The sequence below is a fragment of the Apium graveolens genome, chromosome 7 (genome assembly GCF_009905375.1).
Source record: "Apium graveolens cultivar Ventura chromosome 7, ASM990537v1, whole genome shotgun sequence".
NCBI lineage: Eukaryota > Viridiplantae > Streptophyta > Magnoliopsida > Apiales > Apiaceae > Apium > Apium graveolens.
Window position 1 is genome coordinate 46,984,127 of NC_133653.1, and position 20,869 is coordinate 47,004,995.

The following is a 20,869-nucleotide window of genomic DNA, read 5'->3' on the forward strand; positions in this document are numbered from 1 at the left end:
GAAGGAGTTTTCGGAAGAGTTTCGGGTTGTAAAAACGCAAAAACGGTTGAAGTGGGACGATTTTTGATTCTAAAAAGTAATTTTATAATTAAGTAAAAATAATCATTATTAATTTTATAAATCCCTAATAAATCATATAATAATTCAAAAATTACCAGAAAATACCAAAACTATCTATATTTAATTCTGGATAATTAAAAATTAAAATACCCTAATTTTAACATAAATCAACATCCAAATGTTTATATCAGTCATCAAATAATTCACCAAAATTCACATAAAAATCACATAATAATTATTTATTGATAAAAATAATTACATAATATTTCTCGGACGTTACATCCTCCTCCCTTTAAAAGGATTCTGTCCTCAGAATCATGCTAAGGAACAGACACTGATACATTTCGAGTATCTTACTTAAGATTTCTCAGGACTCATCATTTTCATCACTACTCAATAGTCTTTAGCCAATATTCGCATCTATCAGTTGCTCATGCAACCTAGTTCAACTCTCCATTCTGTATATATGTAGCTAAATTACTCTTTCTGGTCATACCCATATGAACGTCTTATAAACTCTTTATACCTGTGACAACAAGACCAAGTCATTCACAACCGTTCTATCTATCTCATTGTCTCACAAGACTAACTTGATTTATACTAACCTTCTTTTCTTTCCAATTCTAATAGTTCGTGTTCATGAACTTTCTATTTTCGCTGACTGTTCTACTTTACTTTTCATGCCTCCTTCTGTTCAGTTAGTCTGGCCTATGATCATTTTCTAATCATATCTGAGAATCTTTAATCGATCTCTCGTACTTTTCATCCGTTTGTGCCCGATATGCTGAGATCATGGTGTTTGACGTGTCGAAATGTTCTAATTCTATTCAAAACTAAAAATTAAGGGGAAAATCTCGACAATTGCATTTAACTCACCACTTTGTAGCATACCTCGATTTCTTTTTAATCACTATCAAATATCTTCGTCGAGCAAAAATCTTTTACTATCTGAAAGAAAATATATTAATTTAGAATGGGATGGATCATAACTTTATTTAAACCCGAATTCCTGGTAATAATACTCATTTTGTTGTCATATCAAATTTGATATTAATATGAACTTTGATGCTCATAACATTCTATACTGAAGTCAACATCAATCATCTATATCTATACCACCTTTGATATCTAACAACAAAGTAAGTATCAGCATAATCCAGAAGCCGGATCGAAATCTGTTGTTTTTTTTCATTTCTAAAATTTTCATTTCCTTTATCCACTCCCCAGCAATCTTAGTGACATTCGTTCTTTCTTTTCTACTCAAGACATCTGTTTCTAAATGGATCTTGCTTGGTTGGTAATTAACCATACTTCCGCAGCTCATAATCAATTATGACCAGAGTTTATACCTTTGAAGCTTAGATAGCAGTTGCTACTTTTCAACCCTTCACATGCATATCTTCAGACGTTCAACTTTGTCTTCCTTAGTCCTTGAATGGGCGAGGATGTTATCAATATATACAATCACACTATCCAAATACTCTGGGTATATTATGTTCATTTAATCTTCAGACTTAAAACTTCTGATAATCGATGCGTAACTTCATACCTCCATTCTCTTTTCCCCATGATCACTATTGTGCATAGCGCGAAACACTTCTTATTTTGTTATTCCTTCATTCCACATCCCTGGAGTTTCTTTAACTCGTTACTTCATCCCTATTGGGTCATAAGATACAGGGCTTTTGACACCAGCTCCACTCTGCGCAATAATTGTCGAGAAGTTTTTACTTTATTCTTCGAGGTAACCTTGGTCAATCATTCGTTCGAACCTTTGGGACTTCACTTTAATTCTAAAGAATTCCATCTTGAGATTCCTTGAATGAAATTCCCATCTTCAATTCTCCTATCAGTCCTAGCATAACTGACGTTCATAACTTGCTTATATCCTGGATCAATTTTATAAGATTCCTTTATCATTCTTTTGATTCCATTTCTTTTCTTATTTATTCCTCCGTTCTCATTATTTATTATCTCTTTTAAACATAAAAAATTTCCTTTTCTTGATAGTATGAATATGTTCTTTATTAGATAAACCATTTCATGAGTTAACACGGGAATGAAGGCTTTTATTTATAATTTTTAAATTCTTACTAACAGAATTATTAGAATTTATCAGTAGTTATTTTTTTTAGCTTCGCTTAAATCATCACTGATCGAATATTTGGCTTTCCCTATTTGATCAACATTCCTTTTTTCCGAGTTCACATGCAGACTTCGTTAGTCACTATCTCACATTGGATACTTGGATTTGCGAGTTTCCCAGTATTTCACAACATCTTCCATTAAATCATAATTTGACATGGATGAACATTCATGTTCTTCATGGAGTATTATTACAAACAGTAACATTTCTTTGCTCTATCTTGGATCTCCAGTTCTTGCAAATGTTCTCTCCACTAATTTATAGTAGATTCCATTAAATCATCCTTCGATATGGGTATACATCTAAGTTCTTCCTGGAACACTATTACAGATGATAGAATTTCTTTGCTTTATCTTGAACTTTCAGTTCTTAAAAATATTCTTCTTACTAGCATGTACCAATAACTTTCTGTTCCTTTTGTTTATCAAAAAGGGCGCATTCATCTAGATAAAACCTCACACAGGCTTGCAGTAACATCATGCTACTTCTACTAAATTCTCAATTTCTGCTAATATCATTACTTCCTCCAAATTGCTAATCGCTTTGATTTTGGAACTGAAAATCATGTCAGAGTTTGACATAATCTAATTGGAATCGACCTCCATTTAACTGATCATTAGTTGGTAAAGTTGATCAATTAACTCTTTTAATTGATCAGTTAAACCAAGTGAAGACTAGCTAACTGGAATCAAAGACCAATTATAGAAAGTCGGTTTGATCATAACAATCTTTTTCAAGAACCGAGATCGTAATCATTTGGAGTATTGATGAGAATGACAATATACTTCTTTATACTTAATTGTAAGGTAATTTCTGAAAATTTGGGCAGCACTTCCCCTATACCATCAACTACCAGTCGGGCTCAAGCCGATACCATCAATCAACCAAAATATCCACAATCTTATCCATCCACTTTCATCAACCAAAATCATCCATTCACCACAATTCACATTATATCATTTTGATCAGCATCTGACTGGCATAACATATATCTTTTTAATTGGAATTGGGTCTTACACCAACAATGATTAATATAACCATACCTTTCTTAGTTCTTTCAGAATATTACGAATTGTTATTAATGAACTTAAAATTTATCTCGTTGTTTCTTCAAAAATTTGATTTCCCGATTCTTTTAATTTATTTCTAACTATTATTAATCGGTATATCTTTTAATAACCGTGCATGGTCTTCATTATTATCGTCGCAATCTGGTGGAAACTTAGTTGTTATATCATTATTTCTTAAAAGGTTTCATAGTCGAGTCACCATTGCTTTATCTTCACTTATGGTTCCGCATCAAATTTCGTCTGTGATCCAGTTATGGGTATCAAATTCACCATAACTTATTTACTCAAATTGGAGAACCTCACAGTTTCTTGAAGAACACGTACGAAATTTGGTTGCAATTAAGATTCCTTCTATCTTGAATCTTCACAACAAATATCTTCACGCGAAGAAGGGATGCTTCACATATTAATTTCCCTGTCTGAATTATTGTTCAAAATTTCCTTGATCTTTGATTGTTGTCCTGATACTCGTTTGCTTTGTGTGACGCCCACAACTTTACTTCTTTATTTTGTAATTAATTTATTTGTTAGGGTTCACTAACGATTCATTTCTCGTCGAAGTCTTCTGATTTGAAGTGCATCGCGTTAACGTAATCTACCGTACTGATGAGATCCTCATAACACAAGCAACTGTCAGATTTGATGTCTTCATAACGACCATGTTATCGATGTAACCAATTTTCCTCGTTCACAGATGTCCATCATTCATCGGTTTGCAGTTATATCTATATTCGCTATATAATTCCACTTGCTACACGGGACTATTCTATTTCTTTAAAATCATCAAAGAACAGTCTCCACGCAAGAGGAGAGTTTGTGAATATGATTTTGATTGAAAAGAACCGGATAAGGAATAACAATGCAACAAATAGTTGGGAAAATCTGTAAGTCAATAAATTGAAGGAAGAAGAATGAGTGAAGATTTAGATGTGAATGAGACAACCATATTTGTACGCAAGATGGACAGTATTCCATACTATATGGCATACATCACATGATTAGGTGGCGTCCCACCAGACTCTTCGTCATTTCGACAAAGCGTCACATCACAACACTGTTTGTCTCAATCTGAAAACAATATTTTGGGTAGAGAAATAATTTGGAAGGAGTACAATAAATTTCCTTTCGTTCTTGCATCATATAATTTATCGATAAGAGAAGCTCATACATATTCAAGAATCAAAAAGAAGATATGCTATCGTCTTTGACAAAGAATGACATTGTTGGTCACCGTCCACGCTTCACTTACGTATGCCTTCAGGAATCGTTTGAATGCGAGATTCACAGTTTAGATCATATTATAATTCCGAAATGTCGTCTGGAAATGCCTCCATATCAAATGCTTTAATAATTTGCTTATAATCGCGTGCTTACGAAATTTATATTCACTGCTTTCGATTTCACCTATGCCGCATAAAATAACCTGTTAGATATATTTGAGATGTCATGTCTAATATGATTTGTGTTTAGTTTTCAGAACTTAACAATAGGACTTAATGAAATCAGGACTTACTGGAAGTCAGAATTTAATATCAGAACTTAAGGTCATATCAGAACTTAAGTGCGGGAAGACTTTCATATAAGGAAGGAAGCTGATTTACAGTAGAAGATCGAGACTAAAACAAAAGAAGATATGCATGGAAAGAGTTAGAAGACTGGAAGACTTGTAGAAGATATCTGATTGATATATTTTAGGAGACAAAATTGTATTCCATATCAATTAGAAGTTATCTTGTAACTGTGTACTATATAAACACAGACTTAGGGTTTACACTATAGGTGTTATCATTATCGAGAAGATTATACATTGTAACCTAGCAGCTCTTAGTGATATTTGTTCATCACTGAGAGAGAACAACAGTTCTTATTATAACAGAGTTTATTCAATATACTTGATCTTTGTTACATACTTGTGTTAAATCGATTTGATTGTGAAAACACTGTATTCAACCCCCTTCTACAGTGTTGTGTGACCTAACAATTGGTATCAGAGTTTTCCTGTTAACACAAATATAGTAAAGATCCAAACAATCATGTCTGAAGAAGCACAAACTCCAACCAAGCCCACCAAAACTGAAGAAACTCAAAAGACTCAAACCCACAATCGATATGAGACTATTAGGGTTCCCATACTGAGACCTTCTGAGTATCCCATATGGAAAGTGAAGATGGCTATGTTTCTGGAAGCTACAGATCCAGAATACCTTAACAGAATTAATGAACGATCACATAAGCCTACCAAGCTCTCTGTTGTAGTTGCCGATCAACCAGCAAAGACCATACCAAAGTAGAAAGGTGAGTACACAGCTGAAGACATCTCATCTATTGCCAAGGATGCAAAGGTAAGGCATTTGCTGCATAGTGCCATTGATAATGTCATGTCAACCAGGGTAATTCATTGCAAGACTACAAAGGAGATATGGGATGCTTTGGAGACAAGATGCTAGGGAACTGATGCAATCAAGAAGAACGGGAGGACTATACTCACTCAAGAGTATGAGCACTTTGACTCAAACGCTGATGAGTCTTTAAATGACTTATATGCCAGGTTTGTCAAACTCTTGAATGATCTGTCACTGATGGACAAGGAATATGATCTTGAAGATTCAAATCTAAAATTCCTTTTAGCTCTTCCTGAAAGTTGGGATTTGAAGTCTACTACCATAAGAGACAACTATGACCTTACTGAAACTACTCTTGGTGAAATTTATGGTATGCTCAAGACTTATGAATTTGAGATGGATCAAAGGAGGAAGAGGCATGGAAGAAAGTCAAGGACAGTTGCTCTTAAGGCTGAGGAGGAATCTCCTAAAATGGCTGCCTCAAAAAGGGGCAAAGGAAAAGCTCTCATCATAAAGTCTGATTCAGAGTCATCATATTCTGATGATGATGATTCAGAAACTGAAAGTTTACCTGAGACGGATGCTGATGAAGAGATGATGAAATTGTGTGCTCTTATGGTGGCTTGAAAAGTAAGTAGGTGGGGTGTTAAGGGTATCACAAAGATAGCCTACAGGAAATTCTGAAAAGGCAAGAGGTTTTCCAAGAAAAGTGGAAGTTCTGATAAGAAAGGGTTCAGAAAGTCTGAAGGTAAAGGAATGTCTGAGAGAGGAAACAACTCAAAAATCAAATGCTACAACCGTGGTGAAAGAGGCCACATATCTCCTGACTGCAAGAAAGGAAAAAGTGACAAAGGCAAGGCACTTGTCACAAAGAAGAAAAGCTGGACAGACACTTCAGATTTTGAACATGAGGTGAACTATGCCCTGATGGAAAATGCTGACAGCAGCCCTGAAACTGCTGAATTGAAGGTACCTCAAACAACTTATGCCTTTCATACCGATGATATTACTGAGTTGAGAATCTATCTTAAAACCATGTTCATTAGTTATAGAGATTAGACTTTAACATGTGAAAGATTAACATCTAAAAATCTTGCTTATAAAAAGAGAAATGACTATTTAGAAAAGGAGTTAATTTCTCTTCATCAAACTAAGAAAGAAAAAGATGATGCTTTATATATTAGAGATGAAGTGTTAAAATTGAATGAATCTCTAAAAGCTGACTTAGAAAAGGAAAGAGAGATTATCAGAACTTCGACTAACTCTGGCAGAACAACTCGGAATTTATGAAGTAGTGTTAGGTCCCAATGTGTTTGTAGAAGGGGGGGGTTGAATACAAACAGTACCGAATAATTGAATTAAATGCGGAATAAAAAATGTGAAACAAAATTCAAGTTAAATAAAAATATTATTAAACTTGAAAGGTGTTACAACAACTGTATCGATTATAAGGAATTAATCTCAAATTAATTATCACAAATCTAGAATAAATTCGACATGAACTTTTTCTATTTTTGTAATAAAAAGATTCAAATGCTAAACGCAATTTGAGATTAAGTTCTAGGGATTTTGATCCGCTAGATTGTTACACAAGAACAAGATAAAGATTTCTAGTTGATTGGATTTAACTTTACAATCTAGAAATTGATCTTGAAGTTGCAGATGAGATGAAATATTTGTGTCTGCTTCTTTTTCTTTGTTCTCGAGTTCTGTGTTCTTGATTGGATGATTATTTTCTTTTTGCTGCTTCTGTGTCTTTTTAATTCATTCAACAGAATTGAATTGAACTGGAATGACAATCCTATAGCTGGCAAGACTTTCGGTAGGACAATGAATTGAACTAGCAAGACAATCTGATTGAACTACAATGACTTTCGGTATGACAATCAGTTGAACTAGCAAGACTATCTCCTTCCCAATAGAACTTTCGGTAGGACAATTGAAATGACTTGGCATGACAATCGGTATGACAATCCTGATTGTCATGCTAGTTCATTTTCAATTGTCTTGCTGATTTAAGACTGTTTTTAATCCAATTTAAATTCTGAAAATCTTTAATATTAATTCTGAATTAATTAATCAATTAATTTAATTAATCAAATAAATTAATCTTTGAAGATATAATTTATTTTCTTAATTAAATTATATGACTTAATTAATTAGTAGAGAATTAATACTAACCCTGAGCAGCAACCAATCTTCTGAATATCTTCTGAAAATCACTGAGAATTATGAATCAATTCTACCACTTCAACGTTGACACTCGATGTACTGTCTGGTTCATGAGTGACTAACTTCCGTGACATTTCTTCATGTCTTGACTTTGATACTTTAATTTTCTTCAGATTAAATCCTTGTAATTAATGATACTCTGACGAGATCTCTGTCACTTGATTAAATCCACACTCTTGATTTATATCACTGAGGCATGATCAATTTCTTGAACTTCTTCCAGTGAATTAATTCCTCAAGTCTGTAGATGAACCTTGTTTCTGAATCCTTTGACAGATATTACTCTGTGAGATCTCTTTTGACGGTAGATCCACTATTTACTTATCACATTCTTATTTGAGTTGAGTTGAATCCTCGAATATACAAATAGGCTATGACATATGACTTACAATCTCCCCCTATTTGTTTGTTAGACAATAACACATAAATACCTAGAGGATAACTCAACTAACAAATAAGAAAAAGATATAAACAGAAATACAAAGTAAATAGTAGAAAAGTTCTGGACTAGATTTAACATTTTCCAGATTCCAAGTAGATGTTCCTCTAGACTGGACATATCTTCAAGTAGTTACATCTTCATTTATACAACCACATTTCCTGTTGAGAAGCCCATATTTCTCTTGCTTCTCCCCCTATGAGAATCAACTGATTAAAGAAGATCACCTTCGTTTACCACCTCTCCCGTACAATAGGATCCGCAGATAAAAACTAATGGTACTCCCCTTTTGAAAGCAGCTTCTTCCCTTACTAGAAAATCACCTTGTGTTTACCACCTCTCCCGTACAATAGGATCCGTAGTTACAAACAACAATGGTGTGGTGTAGTGTACATATGATCTTTTTCTTCCTCCCTGCTATTTCTCCCCCTTAGTTGAGGAATCCTCCAAACTATTACTTAAGCTTTTATCTCCCCCTTAAAGAAGGAATGTATGTCGTCGTCTGAAGAAGTTCTCATATTTCACTTGGTTGGAAAAGAAATAACAAGAAGTTTCTCTTTCTTCCTCACTATGAGTGTGTAATTCTGTATAGTGTACCTCACATATGTTTCACTCTTCTCTCCACTCGTGTTTACACTCATTCTCACAAGTGTATCACTCTTCTCTCATAGCTCCATAATCCAGCTGTACCTGCAAGGAAAATCACCTTAGCCATCCTTAAGGAGGTCACAGGTGGTGCAATGGGAGTTCGCAAATCCCCATCCTTGTTAAACTCGTCAGATGAATCTGAGTCATAATCTACAAGTTGTTAGCTTCCCTTTTAGGGTTCCAGATTTGAATTCTGGGAAGGTAAACAATGATCCAACGAATTTAGCATAAAGATCAAAGTTCCCTTCTAATGTCTGTGAAGACATTACCTTGTGACTCATCAGGTAATATCTGAATCATTGTCAACAAGTTGCCGATCTGCGCCTATGTCAGATCCACTATCCGCAGATGCATCCAGGGGATTTAAGCCTGGGGAGGTAGACACTGACCACTGACATATGGCTTTTGGATCAGTATCCTCTCCTAACACCTGTAAAGGCAATTGGTCCATTAACGAACTTTGAACAATCGAATCTGACCTTAAAATGGTCGAAACTCTTATTTCCATCAACTCATCCTTTGTGTGTGTAACCTTTCCTTGTGCATTAAGAAATGTTTATATTTGAGGTGGTGACACTACATAGGATACCTTGGCCGACAGGCAAATTTCAATAGACGCACCCCGTTGAGAGAATGAATCTAGTAACTGTTTTTGTGCCTTTTCAACCATTACATCTTTTTGAGAAGATGTATGGGGGTTAGCAGTTGTCTTGGTTTAAATACTACTCATCTATGTAGGAGACAGAGCTACTGGGTTGACTATAGAACCTTCCTTATATGGTGCACTAAGGCACTATCTCCCTCACGCTCATTCATACTACATTTAGTGGTAAGAGAGTGTTGGTTGGTTCTGTTTTTGTGTTGGTCTTTACAGTTTGGGATAGACGTTGTGGGTTTTCAACCTCATGACTGTCAATGAAAGAAAGCCATTGGAGACTGAACCTGTAACACAGAACATATGGTAATAGAGAGAAAATGATTTACAATAGTGATTTCAAAGGATTTTACATGAAATAAGAAATCACTAATGTAGAAAGAAGTTTGATTTACTCCTAAAACTCACTGCACATATTAAACAATATGATTGTGCCTAGTGATAAGAGAGTTAAAAATATGACGACTCTACTAGTTCATATTAAACAATAACTTCAGTTAGAGTGCCATACCATGTTCTTGACGATTGCTTGAGTAGTACACTAGTTCATACCAACCTGAAGTGAGATTGTGAAGAAGAGATTGCATAGTCCAATAGATCTGCAGCTGCAAAGTCCATGAACTGTGGTGCATTGACTTCCTCTTTTGACTCACCAACCAGGAGTACACTTGTACACATCTTACTAGAGTCCAATTCCAAGTGTAATGTGCAGCAGGTGCCTGATATGTCGTAATATTCTCAAGTCTCGTCACTGGTGCTATATGTTAGATGATGCTTCCTGATAATAACCTAGCACACTATACAAAATTTTCAATGATAACATTCCCAGCTTGCAAACAGCCATATCCCTCGGATAAACCTTTGCTGTTATCTCCAAAGGTAACTAGGGGGCCAGCTTTCTCAATCCACATTTGATAGCAGGGCTCTATCTCCGGTCATATGTCTTGATGATCCACTTGTCAAGAATCCACACTACCGGTTACACCTGTATACTGCCCTGCACTTCAAATGGATTAGACCTTCTTCGGAACCCAAACTTGGTTGGGCCCGGCATACTTGTAGAACTGTCCTTTGTCAGGCAAAACAACATTTTTAATTTTAATTGCCTCAACTTTCTCAATGACTGAACATTTGACTTTGTAAACAGCCTTAACAAATTTCTGTTTAAGCTTAGGCATAAATGTCTCCTTTCTAGCCTTAAAAGGACTAGCAGTCTTAGACCTATCATGCTTCTTGTTATTCACATGCTAACGAGGAGTAGTCTTATCATTAGAAACATGCTTACCATTAAAATAAGCATACATCATATTAAAAGCACAAGACATACAATTAGAAACACCACATGCTTTATGAGAGTGATTAATAGTAGGCAATTTATGCATGGCAGACATGGCATTTTTGTTATCCAACTCATGTGTATCTGAGTTAGTCTCAGTTGCTTTCACAACTTTGACTGGAACTTTCGACACACTTGACTTTGAAACAACCTTCTCATTAGCATGATCTTCAGCACGTATTTCTTCCTGAATAACAGAAGAGGTCGCATCAAATGGTTCAGCAATTGATGGTTTATAGAGGGGTTCATCAACACCCTTAAGCACATATGGTACTTCCCTCCCTTTAGCACAGACACGAGGAGGGGAGTTTATGCCTAATTCTCCAATAGCAACATTGTAATCATAACCTATTCCAGATGTTTGATTAACAGATTGCTTACTGTAGAACTCTTTAGCCTTCGAACAAGAATTGAAGTAGGCTCTAACCTTAGTCTCAAGACCGGTGATCTTGTCTTTGAGAATAGTTTCAAGTTTTCTATAACAGTCAACTCTATTCTCTAGAAAAGATACTTGTTCTTTTAATTTGTCTTGATTAATGTGCACAAGTCTTAATTCATTGACCTCTTTCTCAAGGTCTGTGATCTGTAAACTTAACAGTTCATTATCACGACGTGCACAATCTAAGTTACCTCTTAGATGATAAACCATTTCAGCATCAGAAAGTTTTACCTCTATTCTTGACGATGAAGCTTTTCCATCAATAGCCATAAGAGCAAGATTTCCTTCATCTTCATCTTCACTGTCAGTATCATCCCAGCTTCTTCCCTTTTCCAGATAAGCCCTTTCAGAGTTCTTTCTTACTTGCTTTGGCTTCCTACATTCTGTGGCAAAGTGTCCCAACTCATTGCAGTTATAGCATCTAATGGTGCTCCGATCAACCATCCCTGTTTTGTATCCACCACTGCTGGTGTTAGAGGATGAAGATCCACCTTTCTGGAATTTGTTGTAGTTGGACTTGTACTTAAGCTTGGGATTCCTCTTGAATCTGACATGGGAGAATCTCTTGACAATTTGGGCCATTGACTCGTCTTCCAATTGCTCCAGCTCTTCCAAGGAATAAAAATCATCACTTGATTGATTTGTAGTAGGAGGATCATATTCTGCTACTAACATATTTTCCTCAGCCTTGGAACACTGTACCATTCTCTCCAATTGTTGAGATTGCTATTGTTGTTGACCTTCAGCTACAAGTGCAGTAGATGTGCTGACCATTCTATCCTTCCCGTAGACTTCCTTCTGTTGAATCTGCTCCAACTCATAGGTTTTTAACACTCCATAGAGCCTGTCCAAAGAAATCTCACTCAGATCTCTAGCTTCTCTAATGGCAGTGATTCTATGTTCAAGATGAGTTGGCAGTGTTAAAAGGAACTTTTTGTTGACCTCCCTGATTGAATAATATTTCCCATTTATGTTCAGGTTGTTGATCAACGCATTGTACCTCTCAAACACTTCAGTAATTCCTTCTCCTGGATTTGATTTAAAATATTCATACTCAGAGGTTAGGATCTCCAACTTGTTCTCCCTAACTTCCTCTGTGCCTTCATTGATCACCTCAATAGTTTCCCACATGTGTTTGGAATTTTTACAGTTCATCACATGTCTGTTCATCAAGGGATCAAGGGAATCAATTAAAATTAACTGAAGGCTGGCATCCAAGGAGGCTTCATCTTTTTCAGCAGGAGAAAAATCCTCAGGATCTTTAGGATAGGTTCTGGCTTTGGTGATCACAACATCATCTACTATCACCTCTGGTTCAATAACCATCAGAGTTCTTATCCCCTTCTTTAACAAGTTTGAATATTTGGGATTTGCCACTTGTAAAAATAAGAGCATCTTCTTCTTCCACATAATATAATTCTCTTTATCAAATTGTGGAATTTTAACGGTTCCAACTTTTTGTGAAGTCATTATGAATTTTTGAATGAATAAAAATTCAAGGAGTTGAAAAATCACAAAAGTCTAGGATCTTGATTTGTTCGTTAATCAGAAGGCTCTGATACCAATTGTTAGGTCCCAATGTGTTTGTAGAAGGGGGGGTTGAATATAAACAGTACCGAATAATCGAATTAAATGTGGAATAAAAAATGTGAAACAAAATTCAAGTTAAATAAAAATATTATTAAACTTGAAAGGTGTTACAACAACTGTACCGATTACAAGGAATTAATCTCAAATTAATTATCACAAATCTAGAATAAATTCGACATGAACTTTTTCTATTTTTGTAATAAAAAGATTTAAATACTAAACGCAATTTAAGATTAAGTTCTAGGGATTTTGATCCGCTAGATTGTTACACAAGAACAAGATAAAGATTTCTAGTTGATTGGATTTAACTTTACAATCTAGAAATTGATCTTGAAGTTGCAGATGAGATGAAATATTTGTGTCTGCTTCTTTTTCTTTGTTCTCGAGTTCTGTGTTCTTGATTGGATGATTATTTTCTTTTTGCTGCTTCTGTGTCTTTTTAATTCATTCAACAGAATTGAATTGAACTGGAATGACAATCCTATAGCTGGCAAGACTTTCGGTAGGACAATGAATTGAACTAGCAAGACAATCTGATTGAACTACAATGACTTTCGGTATGACAATCAGTTGAACTAGCAAGACTATCTCCTTCCCAATAGAACTTTCGGTAGGACAATTGAAATGACTTGGCATGACAATCGGTATGACAATCCTGATTGTCATGCTAGTTCATTTTTAATTGTCTTGCTGATTTAAGACTGTTTTTAATGTAATTTAAATTCTGAAAATCCTTAATATTAATTCTGAATTAATTAATCAATTAATTTAATTAATCAAATAAATTAATCTTTGCAGATATAATTTATTTTCTTAATTAAATTATATGACTTAATTAATTAATTAATTAATAGAGAATTAATACTAACCCTGAGCAGCAACCAATCTTCTGAATATCTTCTGAAAATCACTGAGAATTATGAATCAATTCCACCACTTCAACGTTGACACTCGATGTACTGTCTGGTTCATGAGTGACTAACTTCCGTGACGTTTCTTCATGTCTTGACTTTGATACTTTGATTTTCTTCAGATTAAATCCTTGTAATTAATGATACTCTGACGAGATCTCTGTCACTTGATTAAATCCACACTCTTGATTTATATCACTGAGGCATGATCAATTTCTTGAACTTCTTCCAGTGAATTAATTCCTCAAGTCTGTAGATGAACCTTGTTTCTGAATCCTTTGACAAATATTACTCTGTGAGATCTCTTTTGACGGTAGATCCGCTATTTACTTATCACATTCTTATTTGAGTTGAGTTGAATCCTCGAATATACAAATAGGCTATGACATATGACTTATAAGTAGTGGAAACTGGAAAGAGGGCTTAGGTTATGGAGATGATAAAAGTGAAAAAGGAACTGAACAATTGAGCCAATTGTTGTTAAATAGATTGCTAAGCCAAAGGTAAATCCTGTTAAGTTTGTAGCAAAAACTGTAAAGTCTGATTCTGAAAAGATGAAAGAGTCTGTGACAGAATTTAAGGAAAAGTCAACTTCTGACAAATTAGAACAGGATAAACCAACTAAAGTAAACATAGGCTTAATGACTAAGAAGCAGCTTAAGCATAAGCTGAAAGAGATTAGGAATGTCAACAAGGTAAAGGAAGCTAGGAAAAATAGGAATGTAAAGGAAGGTGTGAATAAAAGTAATAACTATATGCCTGTTCCTAATGCTCCTAGAAAGAAATGTTATAACTGTGGAAACTCTAACCATCTTGCTTCTTTTTGCAGGAAAAATAAAGATATAAACTCTTTACCACCTAGATCAGGAGTTAAGAGTCAGTCCGTTAGGTTTAAGCTACAAAATCCTTGTTTTCATTATGATAGTTTATGGCATTCCATTTATACTTGTAAGGAATATCATAGTTTGTACTATGATTATTATCAAATAAAACCTTCTTTAAAGAAAGTTAGTATTATTCCTTCTAGTGTAAAGTCTGATGCAAAGTCTGATATAAATTCTGATAAACAGCATGTCAGCATAAACTCTGAAATTAAATTCGCTGTAAATGCTAACAAACTTAAAAAGGCCAAATGATCTAAGCAAGTCTGGGTCCTTAAAACTAATCATTAGTGGTCTTTGTGATTGCAGGGCAACAGGAAAAACATCCTAGTTCTTGACAGTGGATGTTCAGGACATATGACTGGAAATAAAGCCCTGCTATCAGACTTTGTGGAGAAAGCTGGCCCAAGAGTTTCTTATGGAGATGGCAACATGGGAAAAATTCTGGGATATGGCAATATCAATCTTGGGAATGTCATCATTAAAACAGTAGCTCTTGTCTCAGGGCTTAAACACAACCTGCTAAGTGTGAGTCAAATCTGTGACATGGGTTATCATGTGGATTTCTTTGAAGAACACTGTGAAGTTGTAAGCAATTCTACAGGCAAAGTGGTTCTGAAAGGTTACAGACATGGTAACATTTATGAAGCCAGACTTTTAACAAGTTCTGATGGTTCTGCAATCTGTCTGTTGAGTAGAGCATCAATTGAAGAAAGCTGGGATTGGCACAAAAGACTCTTTCATTTAAATTTCAACAACATAAATGAGCTTGTAAATAAAGATCTTGTGAGAGGACTGCCAAAATCAGTATTTGCTCCTGATGGCCTTTGTGATTCTTGTCAAAAGGCAAAACAAAGAAAATCTTCATTCAAGAGCAAAACTGAATCCTCAATTCTTGAGCCCTATCACCTACTGCATGTTGATCTATTTGGTCCAGTCAATGTCATGTCTATTGCAAAGAAGAAATATGTTATGGTTATAGTGGATGAGTTCACAAGATACACTTGGGTGTATTTCTTGCACAAAAAAGAATGAAACTGCATCTACTCTAACTGATCATGTTAGACAGCTGGATAAGTTGGTCAAAGATTCTGTTAAAATTATAAGAAGTGATAATGGCACTGAGTTCAAGAATTCAATCATGGAAGAGTTCTGCAAAGAGCATGGAATCAAACAGGAATTTTCTACACCTTGAACTCCACAGCAAAATGGAGTTGTAGAGAGAAAGAACAAGACTCTCATTTAAGCTGCACGAACTATGTTTTATAAAGCAAAGCTACCAACCTACTTTTGGGCTGAAGCTGTGCAGACTGCTTATTTTACACAGAATGCTACACTTATAAACAAGCATGGAAAAATACCATATGAGATGGTGAAGAAAAAGAAGCCAAATCTGAAATACTTTCATGTATTTGGATGTAAGTGTTTTATTCTTAAGACTCATCCTGAACAGCTGTCAAAATTTGATCTAAAAGCCGATGAAGGAATTTTTGTTGGATATCCACTTTTCACAAAAGCCTTCAGAGTCTACAATTTAAGAACAAGGGTTGTCATGGAATCTATCAATGTATCTTTTGATGATAAAAAGATTACTCGACTTGAAGATTTCAATGATCAAGATCAGCTGAGATTTGAAAATGAGGATTTAAATTCTGATTCTGCAAATTCTAATGACTTAAACTCTGATCTTGTAAGTTCTGATGGGTTAAGTTCTGATGTCATTGAAACTGTGGTAACAACTCCAAAGGAAAATGCACCTGTCCAGGGGGAGCAAGCTGAAGATCCTATCACAACTCAAGACTCTCAAGAAGCATCAGAATCTGTCACTGGCTCTTCAAGTTCTGATTCATGAAGTTCTGATGAGCCAAATTCTGATAATTCTGGAAACTCTAATTCTTGAAATCCTGAAGGATCTAACTCAAATTATGAAGTCTCAGAGAGCATAACTACAGGGGGAGCATCCGAAAATACTGATGGAGACATCATGGATCATGAGGGAGGATCCAGTTCTAGAGAACAACTTCCATCTGCAAGGAAGTGGACTAAATCACATACATCTGACTTGATAATTGGAGATCCTGAAGCAGGTGTTAGAACTAGAACTGCAACATTAAATGAATGTCTCTATCATTCTTTTCTATCTCAGACTAAACCAAAGAAAGTGGAAGAAGCTCTTCAAGATGCTGATTGGGTGCAAGCAATGCAGGAAGAGTTAAATGAATTTGAAAGAAATAAAGTCTGGACCCTAGTGCCAAGACCAAAGAACAGATCAGTTGTTGGCACAAAATGGGTGTTCAGAAACAAAACTGACAGTGATGGCATAATTACAAGGAACAAAGCAAGGCTGGTTGCTAAAGGTTAATCTCAACATGAGGGTATTGATTATGATAAAACATTTGCACCAGTTGCTAGATTGGAAGCCATAAGAATCTTTTTGGCTTATGTTGCTCACAAAAAGTTTAAAGTCTTTCAAATGGATGTTAAAAGTGCTTTTCTCAATGGAGAATTGGAAGAAGAGGTGTATATTGAACAACCTCCAGGCTTTGTGGATTCAAAATTTCTAAATCATGTCCACAGGCTTATCAAAGCACTTTATGGCCTTAAGCAAGCTCCTAGAGCATGGTATGAGACTTTAGCTCAATTTTTTCTGGAAAGTGGATTTCACAGAGGCACAATTGATAAAACACTGTTCTACCTCAACCATGGAAAGGACTTACTTTTAGTACAGATATCTGTTGATGATATCATATTTGGTTCTACAAATGCCAAACTCTGTGAAAGGTTTGCAAAGATAATACAGTTAAGATATCAAATGAGTATGATGGGAGAACTCAGCTATTTTCTGGGACTTCAAGTCAAGCAAAATGAAGAAGGTACTTTTATCTGTCAATCTAAGTACACCAAAAATTTACTCAAGAAATTTGAAATGCAAGACTGTTCAACTACATCCACTCTCATGGCCACTGCAACCAAGTTAGATAAAGAGACTGGTTCATCAGTAGATATTACTAACTATAGAGGTATGATTGGCTCTTTACTCTATTTAACTGCTAGTAGACCTGATATCATGTATGGTACCTGTTTTGTGCAAGATTTCAGGCTGATCCAAGAGAACCTCATTTAATAGCTGTGAAAAAAAATTTCAAGTACCTCCAGGGTACAGCTGATCAAGATTGTGGTATCCTGGAGAATTAGATTTTAAGCTAATAGGTTACTCAGATGCAGATTTTGCAGGATGCAAAATAGACAGGAAAAGCACTAGTGGAAGCTGCCAATTTCTTGGAGGCAGATTAGTTTCTTGGTTTAGCAAGAAACAGAAGTCAATTTCCACATCAACCGCAGAAGCAGAATATATTACTGCAGGAAGCAGTTGTGCACATATTCTTTGGATGAAGAATCAGTTACTGAATTATGGGTTAGAATTTTCTAAAATACCTGTTTACTGTGATAATCAAAGTGCTATTGCTATGACAGGTAATCCAATTCAACACTCCATGACAAAGCACATCAGCATTAGGTACCATTTCATAAGGGAACATGTGATGGAAGGTACAGTGGAATTACATTTTGTTCTAACAGATCAACAAATAGCAGATATCTTCACAAAACCACTATGTGAAGCTACTTAGTTTCAAGTTCTAATTCTAAAGTAGAACAAGAGGGAGGCAACTAATTCTCTCAACCTCTTCCTCCTCCATCACATTGTACTCTTGGTGGATACCGGTGGAGTGCTTCACACTTGAGGAGCAGCTGCTAGGGATTTCCGTTCATCGTTCTTGGATCGCTATTAAAGACCTCCATCTTTCCATTAATGTAAAGCTTCTTAAGGTAAACATACTGAACTAGGAATTAAATATTATTTTTCGCATGGATCCTGCGGAGGGTTTCGGTTTTTTTAAAATTTAAATTTACGTTTTCGTTGCGTTTATGTGCTAAAAACCCGTCACTGATAAGCCTCACTTATCTGAAGTAGACTTCATTATTAATGACAAATTTTAAGCACTTTTCTGAGTTATGCCTTATTTCTAAGATGTACTAAAGTTTATCAGACTTTAATCTTTATCTGATATTCTTCTAATGCACACACTCTCACTCCATATAAATAATGAAAATTACTGTGGTGATTAAGTTGTTTTTGACAAACAGTTAATTGTTATTTACATAAATTCTGAGGACAAGTTCTAATTGAATTCGGATGATTAAACTCTGAAGAAACAAGTCAGTATTTGTATGAAGAATCACAGATACAAACATTCACTTTTTGAGAACAGAAGCCATGTTCTGATGGCTGTTAAAATCTGATAATAGTCAAGTTCTAATATTAAATCCTGATGGAAACTCTGATGCTTACGTGACATTATCTTTTACTTGACTTATTTGTGATAAATACTGTAACGGTCATAATTAATCAGAATATAATTAGGTGAGATAAAAATAGTCATAATCATTTGGGTTAGTGGTAAACGTGTTTGTCTTGAAAAACTGCATGTGCACGTTAATTATTGCTTATTTCTCGTGCCCACTAACTCTGCTTTAACTATTTACTGGCTGACATGTGTACAAGTGTCTATTTTACTTCTAAAAAGGACTGTTGAGTGGAGAGAGTATATATATGGGAGTTAAAAGATTTTCTAATCTTTTACCTACTTTTCTATTCTTAATCTCTCTTATTCTCTCTCTCTCTTATATTCTTTGAAGCCTGTTAATCTTTACTTCATCTACTTGAACCGTATTTCTTGATGAATGTTTTGATTAGAATTGTGGTTACTAATAATTTGTGATGATTTGACAAACAAATGTTGAATTTGAATCAACATATCCTGAGTTACACTTGCGAAATTTGAAGCCATTGAGAAGATTCAAGAGAAGCAACAGGCCCAAATCACTGAGGTTCTGCAAAATCAAGCTTCTCAAAAATTACAATTGGATGAAATCCAATCTTCAATTGAACTTCTTCTCTCACTCCTACTATCAGATGATGCCAAAAAGGGGGAGAAGATAGTTAAGTCCAAATGCTCTAATGATCATATACTGAAGAAGAAAGATGATGAAGCTGATGACCAGGGAAACCCTAGCAAGGGTAGAGGTCAAGTTCAAAGTAAAGGGCAGAACAATAAGGATTCTTCAAGGAAACTAATTACTGATGCAAGAAAATCTTCTATTCAAAAGAAGACAAGTTCTGAAGCTGCTCAAACTCAAAATCTGATAGCAAGTACTCAAACTCAAAATCTGATATCAAGTTCTGATGAGCAAAGTCTGATGACAAAGCCTGATGTTCTGATACAAGGTGGAAGTCAAGATTCTCAAAAGTTCATACAAACTCTGAAGCTCAAGGGAAAGCAGACTATTGTCTACTACAAGGATCCCAAGATTCAGACACTTGATGAGGAAATTGCTAGAAGATTATTTCTGAAGCATAATCCAGGAATGGATTTAGAAAATCTCAAGGAGGAAGAAGCTAGATTTAAAGCTGAAAAGAAAAATCTAAAGCCAAAAGCTTCTGCTGCAAAGAAACCTCCAAGGCCTAAGGTAAAAGGAATTGTGATCAAGGAGAAGTCACATACTGAGGCATCAAAGCCCAAGACTAGATAACATACTGAGATTGATCCCAAAGACAAAGGGAAGGGAAAAGTTGATGAACCAACCAAGCCACTGGAGATGAAAATTCCTCAAATTCTGATAAAGCCAATGTGCAAAATGGTTCAAGTTACTGATGATAATCTTGCTGAAGATGAAGATGTTCAAACTCTGAAGAAAAGGAAGAATTCTGAAGAATCAAAGACAACCGCTGACAAGGCTCAAGTTGTTTAGAGTCAAGAACTACAAGCTACAACAAAAACAACAAGTTCTGATAAAATCAGTAAGATATCAACCTCTGACAATGCTCAATTTGATTTAGACAAAATGGAAGTAGCTGATAAAAAGAAACTTCTGTGGAAAAATGTCAAACCATCAGATCCAAAGAAAAGCCAATTGTTGTCTACTTTCATGACTATTGGGTTAAATGCTAGAAAACCAAGAGACAGGGCTGGACTAGCTTCTGATGAAGCTAAGATTAAAACAAGAGTTGAAGTTGCTACTAGAGATCCATTTCTATTGACTGACAGACCTCTTGAAGAT